The sequence below is a fragment of the Petromyzon marinus genome, chromosome 36, assembly GCF_048934315.1.
Source record: "Petromyzon marinus isolate PM22_M1 ecotype Great Lakes invasive population chromosome 36, UKy_Petmar_22M1.pri1.0, whole genome shotgun sequence".
Taxonomy (NCBI): domain Eukaryota; kingdom Metazoa; phylum Chordata; class Hyperoartia; order Petromyzontiformes; family Petromyzontidae; genus Petromyzon; species Petromyzon marinus.
Genome location: NC_133702.1, coordinates 4,264,470 through 4,275,695, shown reverse-complemented (window position 1 = coordinate 4,275,695; position 11,226 = coordinate 4,264,470).

The following is an 11,226-nucleotide window of genomic DNA, read 5'->3' as shown; positions in this document are numbered from 1 at the left end:
CACGGTTAGCTACGTACGGTGCCAAAGAAGTTCAACATACATCCGTGTGAGATCCTGCCACTCACTTTGGGCTGCGTTAACGCAAAACAAATGGGGTGCTCTATTTAGGAATCCAACGCGTTTCCGAATCCAAGCACTGCGCTTGGAGCATTTCTCATAAACCTTCCAATTACATATATATGACAAACAAAAACAATTAGCCAGGCGAAAACCCCGATCGCCTGCTTTCACGAGCCCGTGCATTGTCGCGTCAAGGCAATACGTACTGCTGCAAAGCGATGTGTCACCACAGTTGCCAAAACATTGAAATGTTGCGGCCTTTCGACGGGGGAAGCTGGCCCAAGTTCACCGGAGCGTCACGAGTTTTCGGGAATTGCTGCGAGGCCTTTGGGGAAAACAATAAAAATAATAAAACCACCTACATAATTACCGTCGTCCTCATCGTCATCATCATCGTCGTTATCGGCCACAGTCGTTGAGCGTCATTCGCCCGCCTCTTCTTTTCTTTATTTCTTGTCGTCATCCCCGTGGTGTTGTGCGTAGGCCGCGCTGCTCCCAGGTACAATGTTGTTTCCATGAAAGTTGAGTAAAATTGCACGGTGTTTTTTTTCCTCCTTTCTTCTGTTATAAACCGTAATCTGGAAGTGGCCAAACCATCGCGAGCGTTGGGGGCCGAGCTACTTGTGAAGACGTGTGCGCGATTTCTCGGAAGAAAGGAAGCTCCCGTGGGTTTGATTGTGGCCCCGGTTTTGACGCACAGTGACTGAGCAAGCCGGGGCAAGGCTTAGCAGGTGGCCACTTGGTGAACGCTCGATAGCGCAAGGTGAACAATTTCGGTGAAGTGTTTCAATTCAACGTCGATTTGAAAAAAAAAATAAACTTTAAATAAAAACACCACGGGTAACGTTTTGGCAAATGGCTCTTCTTCAGAGTACATGGCCTATTATCGCTTAATAGCCCCTCTAGGGTGAAGGGCCATTGCCTGAAACGTCGATTATTATAAATGTATTTTTTTAAGTTCACAGCGTTATTGACGAACTTGGTTAGATGTTTTTTTTTTGTATGGGGGGTTGTGTGTGTGTGTGCACCGTTGCCAACACAGCAGCATCACCACCAAAACATTTATTTAATAATATTGACAAAGTCACTACATAAAAATTGTTGCTTTGTTTTTTATTGATAATTTTTGCCCGATTCGGTTATATGTAAAATATGTATTGTTTATACAATCTCAATATTAAAAAAATGGTACTCTGCATCAATATAAATTCACCTTTTTGTCCAATATCTCTACAATAGCCCATCAACTTAGAATCATTATTAACTGCTTATAGAATGTCTTTTTTACGTTTAGTTTTACAAAAACTTATTGCCATTATTAACACGTACGTGAACATTTTACAGCCCCTTGTCATTCCACTGTTGGATGACGGTCTCTCCCCCCATCACCACACCACGGTATGGGGAGGGCCGTCATCCAGCAGTGGATTAGATAAAATGACTGTACATGCATGCTGAACTACATTTTTTTCCGATGAGCCATGTTGGGCCACATTTGTGCAAGGGTTAACGTACGTTGATGGCAACTGTGGTGGTGGTGATGACGACGACGGTGGTGGTGAAAACCACGATTTTATTGTTTTAGCAGTGGTGAGCCATGGATTGGCAATTCTACATTCCTCAAGAGTGGGGGCCCAGCCTCAACACAGGACGACGACTTTCAACGACCCTTGCTTGCGCCACAGTGTAATCTGAAAACACAGCAATTAAACTGCTAAACGAGACATTAAAGAGCTGGTTCAGGGAGACATTCTTGTCCATAAGAGGTTGTTTTTTTTTTTTGGGGGGGGGGGGTTCGATCTCGTAAATATAAATGCGTCGTTAAACCCGCGCCCACCCGACACAGCCAATTCGTAATGTTTATCACAGAAACAAAACATGCCGATTCGTTACTACTTCAGCACACCGGTTGTGTTGGAGAGTGAACCCACGACAACGTTTACGATTCGAGGACCGTGACGTTTCGCCGGTAATTGCAACCAGCATCACTAGGCGACGTATTATTAATGCCCGTGTCAACATACTAGGCCAGTAACCCACGAGCGTGTATGTGAGCGGCAGATGTCATGTTTTCCTTGAGCTTTTTTTTATTATCACACCACGGTGCGTGCACGCACATCTTCCCTTGCTCAGGTTGATAACCCCCCCCCCTGCTTTGCAGTCATCGATTGCTCTCAGCTCAGAATATTCGAGGTTCAGGCACGGTTGAGATTCTCATGCTGGCCCAGCAGAGGGTGCCAACGTGAGGCCCATTGAGCAAATATTGAGAGGGAAGTCCGCAATCCTGTCTGGCTCATGCCCGTGCTCTTTGTTGAACGAGACGTAACTGATCGTCCGTGGACCCAGGCCAAATGCTGTGATGTACTTGTTTGTGTCACCAGAAATGTCAACATTTTAGTTGTATCCGCAGTTTAAAATTGCCAATAAAAAACGCATTTACATTCTTGAGCAAGAATGTTATCGCTTAATCCTCTTTTTTATTATCAATATACAGAAATTGGTGTTACTAAATATTGCTACTTCTAGTGGTACCAAATTCTGCTCTTCTCGTCCATGGCATATGAAGGGGAGACCGCTGAGCATGAGTCGAGATGCTGTCTGCTGCTAAGGGGCCATCTATTTATTACGTCCACAAAAATCTGTCAAAACTTGCGTGCCACAGGAATGGTCCACGAGTCAACTTTGAAATTATGCACACCACAAAATGTTACAGAATTAGAATGTGCAGAGCAATCAATCATCGCCACATACTCAGTGAGACTTTTCCTGGGTAGACGAGGTGGAATGACAATAAACAAAAACATGCCAATGGCAGACATAGCAGCAGCAGAGTTATACGCAGGGCTTGGTTTGTCACTGAATATTCTCAGGGTCGCTGATAGACTCCCACCTCCAATTAGCACGGTTGGCTACGTCCGGTGTGAAATAAGTTCAACATACATACAGACTGAAGAAGGCACGTGGCTAATAGACGCAGTCAAAGCAGAGGAATACTGGATGTGGTGTGCTGGTTGGGGAATGTTTTCTCGGTTGCTAAAGCTTGGACAGACACGGATTAAATTAAGGCCTGAGTACAGGGTGGTCCAGATGTCATGTGACCTCCAATTAATTGACCCCTAACATTTCTTTCGCATTGCTAATTCATTTCTGTGCTCACGCCCAATGGTATACGACAATATTCAGTTTTGGAGAATTAAATCGGGGTCGCACGACATCTGGACCACCCTGACTACTGAGTACATTACTTTGTCTCTACATCTCAATTGGGCCAATGGCCGAACGCGTGTTGCTCGTAAGGTTCAAGGAATATTAAAACAACACGCACAGGGCATAGGACGTAAACATGATTGCTGGAGTGTACGTGTACAAGCGAGTACAATTGGGTTAGAGCGGTGGCGCGGTGGTGTGCAGTGCGCCTTGTGGACCCCGTTACCCGAGTTCGATTCCTAGCCACGGCAAGCATAGCGGCACCACGGTGGCGAGATGTTAGCTACCTCGCTTGGTATGCAGGAGGTCGCGGATTCGATGCTGACCCTGACGCCTGCTGCTGTATATTTGGAGTTTGCATGTGCTCCCCGTAGGTCGCGTGGATATTACCTCCGCGTCCTCCGTTTTTTTCCCCCTCCACATTTAAGAATCGACATCACGCGTTTAAGAGTATTTGCCTGCTATAAATTTCCGCACGATGGTAAGCCGCATCGTTGAGCTATCATTCGTGATTGCCAGGTCGCGTCTGAAAAATAGCTGTATGGTATGGCTCAGTGGAGCCTTACCTGGAAACAAAAATGAAACATCGTTGAGTTTTTATCCATAATAGAGGTTTTTTGGGTTAGATCGCGTAAGTATAAATGTGGCGTTAAACCCGCCACCACCCGACACAGCCAATTAGTAAGGTTTGTCACGTAAACAGAACATGCCAATTTTATTACGAATCCAGCACACCGGTATGTTAGACAGCCAAGCCACAACATTTACAATCTGAGTACGACGTTTCGCCAGTACTTACAACTAGCTTCATCAGGCAACAGACAGGGTTTTACGACACATTTATATTTACGAGATCTAACCCAAAAAAACCTGTATTACAGATGATATTGGTCGCCAAAGCCTACGAGTTAAACAGTTTCGTTTTTAAACTAGATTCGAAGCTTTCGTGACTGCAGGAATTACTCTTTGGTTCTTTCGGTAAAGTCACGTAGAAAGAAATTAAATAATAGAATACAACGTTTCGATTGCAACACAAGCAACCATCATCAGGTACAAATGATTGAGAAAACAAACCTAGTAAACTTGGAAATATAATGCAATACAACACAGAGTCGGCCAACAAAACAGTCAACACCCCACCTGGTTGATTACGTTCTTCCAAAGATTGCTAAATTTGAGAAAGAGACAAAACATAGACACGGAGACACACAGACAGACACACAAGCAGAGGGAGACACACAGAGACAAACAGAGAGAGAGACACACATAGGCACACAGAAAAACAACGTCTCTGTGTAGAGGCCTAAAAAAGAGAGGGGGGGGGCAGAGGGGGAGTTGTGTGGAATTTATGCCCATGGGGGACGGACGAGTTGGACACTGGACTGCGAAACAAACCAGCACTGAGCGTTGTGTGGAATTACTGCCCATAGCGACCGGAGGAGAGAATGGACTCATAAACAAGCACGGTTGAAAGCAAATTTAGTAAAATTGGGAAGTGTAATGCAATGCAAAAGTTTCGTTTTTAGTTTAGCCATGCGGCAGGCATCAATCGAGCCAATGAAATATGGCCCATCCATGGGCCTCCTCCTTTATCAACACGCGCAAGCCAGCGTGATGGAAACATGCTCAAACAAATATGATGAAGGGCTGCAAATTATTCTTCGTTCGTTCGTTTCTCAGTCCGCTTGTCCTGGTGAGGGTCGCGGCGGCAGAGTGTTGAGTATTGGCGGTCCACACCTCCTTTTCCCCGGTCACAGACTCAAGCACTACTACACTATTACACTACACTACTACACTACACTATATACTACTACACTATATACTACAATACACAGCTACACCATACACTACAGCAGCGTGTTGAGTATTGGCGGTCCACACCTCCTTTTCCCCGGCCACAGACTCCAGCACTACTACACTATTACACTACACTATACATTACTACACTACACTATATACTACTACACTATATACTACTATACACAGCTACACCATACACTGCAGCAGCGTGTTGAGTATTGGCGGTCCACACCTCCCACTTCCTGGCCACAGACTCTAGCATTACTACACTATACACTACTACACTGCACTATGTACTACTACACTCTACACTACTATACACATCTACACTACTATACACTACACTATACACTACACTACAGCAGCATGTTGAGTAGTGGCGGTCCACACCTCCCTTTCCCTGGCCACAGACTCCAGCACTACATTACTATACACGACTATACACTACTACACTATACACTACTACACTACACTATACACTACTACACTACATTACTATACATCACTACACTATACTATACACTACTACACTACACTATACACTACACACTACTATACACTACACTAGTATACACAGACTCTAGCTCTTCCTGGGAAATCCCATGGTGTCCACAGGCCAGCCGAGAAAATGATTGCGTACCCCGCGAATCGAAGTACCGTAAATGCGGAGAGCCGTGCGACGTTTTACCCTCGCGTTACCAATCGCACGTGCGCATGGCGCTTGAGGAATTGGGGCTCCACTCCAGGTGAGCGGCAATCCGTGGTTCGTTTCACCCGCGTCAGAGCGCGCGCCTCCTCTGTGTTCGAGTCGGCCTCAGAGAGAACGGCTTATTGTGACGCGCACCACGTGCTATGCCGCAACAAACAAAAACAAACACAAACAAATAAAGTCGAGGGCTACTTCCCGCCCGGGGAACGCATGCAATCCAAATGGAAAACCGTGGCTTAATCGAGGTTATTAATTCGAACGTAAATGGCATTTTTAGTCTCACGCGTGCTTGGTTTTTAATTGGAGGGGGATGCCCGCAATTGTGTCACTTTATCGGCTCGGACGATAATCTAATTAAGGTAACCGTAGTAGGCTTTCGCGACCAATATCATCCATAATAGAGGTTGCTAGGGTTAGATCACGTAAATGTATAAATGTGTCGTTAAAACCCGCCACCACCCGACACAGCCAACTAGTAATTGGTGTAATGTAAACAGAACGTGGCCAATTCGTCACGAGTACAGCACACCGGTGTGTTGGAGAGCCAAGCCACAACATTTACAATCTGAGTACGACGTTTCGCCAGTAATTCCAACTAGCTTCATCAGGCGACAGCCAGATTTGTGGAGTAGTCTTACAGTTTCGTTCCTTATATAGAGGCGTAGATGTGTTGACCACGCTTCTGCGCTCTTGCACAATGAGCAACGTACATTATGCATGTACATTATGCGAGCCCTTTGAACTCGTCCTTCCTGTCTATTGTGTTTATTAAAATAGTCCTACCAACGGTAATCACGACTGAAGTACGTTGCCGTTTGTAGGCATGCATTTAAATAATGTATTATTTGATTGTTCGCTGGATATTCTGCTCGGACGGGGTAGAAATGGTAAATCTGCTCTTATCAAGACGCTCATTCATCGAGCTAAGAAAGTGCCAGATGGTGACAGTCTGAGAAGTGAAATTCAACATGTTGAAAAAGCGCTGCAAATGAACGGTTACAATGATGCACAAATCAACAGGGCATTGAATACCAAAACCAAATTAAATAACAAGAGCATTGAAACTGCCCAAGTAATTAAAACGATCAACATACCGTACATTGCGGAAGTAACTGATGAACTAGCCAGATGTTTGGAAAAACAAAACATCCGAGTCAGATTTGGCACGGCACATAAATTACAGAATTTAATATCTGGTACAAAAGATGTATTACCGATGCTATCAACAGAAGGTGTGTACAGGATTAACTGCACGTGTGGTAAATGTTATGTTGGGCAAACAGGACGAATGATCAGCACGAGACTAAAAGAACATCAGAGAAATATTAATTACTGGCGAAACGTCGTACTCAGTTTGTAAATGTTGTGGCTTGGCTCTCCAACACACCGGTGTGCTGTACTAGTGACGAAATGGCATGTTCTGTTTACGTGACAACCCTTACTAGTTGGCTGTGTCGGGTGGTGTCCGGTTTAACGACACATTTATATATTTACGCGATCTAACCAAAAAAACCTCTATTAAGGTAACCCCGTTGTGTTCGAAAAACTTTACAGGTCGTATTTTGCCACTTAAATTATCACTTCCTATGATATATTAATGTTAAGACCCCTGTGTTATTGACGAATGTGTTTATGGGAAAAATATATATTTACAGCCATTCCAGACGACCTGTATTGGACATCACGTATATTGACATAATAATACATGACTAATGTCCTGTAATGTTACAATAGCCATATCTTATTATATATCAGAAACAAGTTGTGGTGGCTGCAGGAAGGGAGGAAGACACATTGACCATCACGGCTAAAAGATACGCAGTACAGTAGCAATATACAAAATAACATCTTAGTCCATCAGCCAAGTCACTAGGTGTTTTCACGTTGCTGTGCTGTTCTGAAGAACACGTAAGAAGGGCCATTGCTTAAACCGATGATGATTAAAAACTCAACGTACCGTGTTCGCCGACGGTTTAAGCAATGGTCCTTTTTTACAGCACAGATGCAATAGAAGTAGGCTACCTCTTAATCGTGTTTGTTTATTTGGTCACCACTGTCAATGCAATGTGAAATAATATTCTTGGGTCTTTCGGTAAAGTCACGTAGACAGGTTAAAATAAAAAAATAACAAAAAACTACGATGCTTCGATCGCAACGTAAGCGTGCGTCATCAGGACGACAACACATCTACGCCTCTTTATATAACGTCCCAGTTTTTTTTTGCTATTTTTGTTATTTTCTTTGAAGCTATTTACGTGACTTTATCGATAGACCCAAGAATATGAATTCCTGCAGTGTTCGAAAGCTTTAAGTCAACATTCAATGTGAAATAACTTTTGCATAGTAATTATACGCCTGCTTATTAATAATATACAACTAAAAATAATAAATTAGTCCATCGGCATATACGCATTCTGGACCCAGTTTCTAAAGTGTTTCTATATTGCAAGGTGAGTTGTTATGACTTGAGGTAAAGCTCTTTGGTGAGTCAAATTTAGGATATTATGAGGACGAATGTGGATGAGTGAGCGGTAGTGTAGTCGGTAGCGCGCTGCGCTACGAACCCGGCCACCCGAGTTCGATTCCCGCTCACGACCAACACCAGTGACGATTATCAGAACCAGTTTTGGGCCTCCCATAGGTCGACTCAGCCTCAAATCATTACCTGGTGTGATGTGTAAACAGCGCCACTGGGGAGACAAAGGCAGCCAGGCATGATGCTGGCCACCCACCCCCTCGTGTGCCGCGCCGGCCTAGCACTTACTTGCCCCAACAGTCTGTTAAGGCTATACGGGGGGGGGGGGGGGATCTTTGTCTGTTTTTTTTGTAGAGTGTTGGCCTATCGTGTAGCGAGCGGTTGTTTTAAACGTACGGGACGTTGTGGGTGGATTAGCCTGTAGGGCCGGTTTAGATATCGTTCGCAACTGCAGTTCAAACCGCTGTTTGCCGTGGCCGGGAATCGAACTCAGCTGGTGGCCTGGCTCACAGCTCGCCGTTTTAGCGGCTGGCAAGGTACAATTGTGCTACATGACCACACGCACGCACGCTCATCACGAATATCCAACGTTTGGTCGAGCAACATATGCAGTATAAATCCAACGTTGGGTCAGCGTTGCATGTTTACTGGGTATATTCAGTGCTTATGCAAGTGATTCACTGACCATTAAAATGATCAACATCTACGTTGTTTACATTGTAAAGTGGTGGAACAAAAGGCTCAGGCTGTACTCTAACGAAATGTGGGTGCAACTAACGTCCCCGGTGATTAGACCCCACGCACTTAATAGCAAGTATTAGCAGGTTTGTTAAACGATGTTAACCGGTAACCTTGTTTAGGACTCGATTACCGGTTCGAAAGTCACGAATCGTTTCCAGTGTAAGTTCGGTGAAGGGATCTATGCAGCTGGGTGGAACACAACGTTGGGCTGGCGGGGAGAAGAGAGAGATTCAACTGCCGCGCCACGAGATCGAATCAACGTCGGCGCCCTCGGGATTGCAAGGCCACGTGTCATTATCATTACAACCCGGGAGGGGGGGGAGGGCAGCCCCTATTGCTCCTCAGTGAAAAAAGTGCCAGTGTTATGGTCAATGTTAAGCATTCACCCACATACGTGTGCGGGGAAAATCGGTTTTGACCAAGCGGTTACCGGTAATGCAACGAAAACGAACTTAAGGCTGTATTCAATTAGTTGGTGATGCACCGTTGGTATTGGTGCGTTCGTCAATACCACTATATTAAAATGAAACAACGTTTAAAGTGACGTCTGCCAACTTGCTAATGCGTTCTGCTTTCCGTCGCTCGGTGTAACTCCAAGCGCGCACCAATAATACCATCACCCCCCGATGAGCACGGTCGGCTAACGTACGGTGCGAGAGAAGTTCAACGCACTATACATGCTTACATGATGTGCTATTATGTCCAGGAGCGCCTCGCTGACTCTCACGAAACACGTGGTTTTAAGGAGGTTCCCGCACCGGCTTGCTTGGCCGATTCGGCTCACAAGGAGTGAAGTTTTTTGAGGTCCCACGCATGGAATGCTCATAACATGTACGAACATAATGTACAATCCTGTGTGTGTACGTTTGAAGGCAATAACAAGCAATTGCAAAGTCTCAAACAAGACCAGTTTGTCTTATCTCGCGTGTTGTTATTCATTTTAGATGCGCCACTTTGAGCTGTAATGCCTTGTCGTTTTTCCGTGGGATAAAATGCCATCTGAATTTCGAATTTGAAATTCTCCACACTTCAGATTAAATGTCACATCTGGCATTAAATCTGTGTCTGGCGAACAGGAGTGTATGTGTGTTTTGAACAGAATATGAGCGGCTCAACTAACGATGTTCATTTCATCACCGCATTTTTTTTTTGCTTGATGTTTCATTTTTGTTGTCGCATTTTTTGTTCTGTCCAATAATTGCTTTTACGCCTTCCAATCGTGCGCACTTCTCCCCATTTTCTTGCTTTGCCCCCACAACTCTCCCTCGATTTAAACACCCGATCGCACCAGGTTAAATGAAGGTCAATTTAATTCGTAATAATAATAATCATCATCATAGCAACAACGCATCGCAGCCATTCCCAATCCAGCCACGGACGAGGGCCTCCCTCCCCACGCCACACTGGCGATTGGGGGTGTTTGTTTAACCACACTTCCACCATGCCCGTCGGTGCGGTATCGGTGAAGAACGCCCGGGGGGGAGGGTGAAGGGGTTTCTTGACATCGCTCGCCACCGCCTGTTGGGCCCCGCCGATGGGACTCAAACTCCAGGCGGTGTTCGTAGTGCGAGCGCGCAGACCGCCCGCTGCGCCCGCGATGAACGTGGCGCTCGGCGTGGGCCCGAGCCGAAACGTTGCGGTGAAACTTGGCGGTGGGGGGGGGTTCTAAAGAGCTTCTCCAAAAAGCGGACGAATGTTGCTTTGCGAAAGCGGACGTTGTTTAAGGTGGAGTCAATTAGCCAGAACTGCGTCGCGCTCGCCTTTGTTGTTGTTGTGGTTGTTGTTGTTGTGGTTTTTGTTGTTGTTGAGTCTTTTCACGTTGCCCTTTCGCTCCCTCCGAGCCGACCAAAGGCAGGCCTGAGACGTTCGCGCCGCTGTCTTTTCGCGCGGCCTTGTTTCTGTTGCCCGACTTAACGGCGCGTTGTGCTTTCACGGGGATGTTTAGACACATGTTTGTTTCATTCCCCTACCGAGGCTGAACGTATGCGGGGCTGTGTAAGTAAAGGAATGGGTGGTACGGAGAAAAAAAACAACAACAACGTTGCTGTTACCTGTCTGCCATCCAACGTAACCCGCAGAGTCTTGCACGTTCTGAAATCTGTAACGAAATCCTATTTGTCAGCGAGGAAAGGAATACGTGCCCACTTGAAGGACATGCACTGGCATTGCGGGACCATCGGGAAATTAACAAAAAGTATAAAGAGCTGACGGCCTTTGTGTCAGTATTCTCACA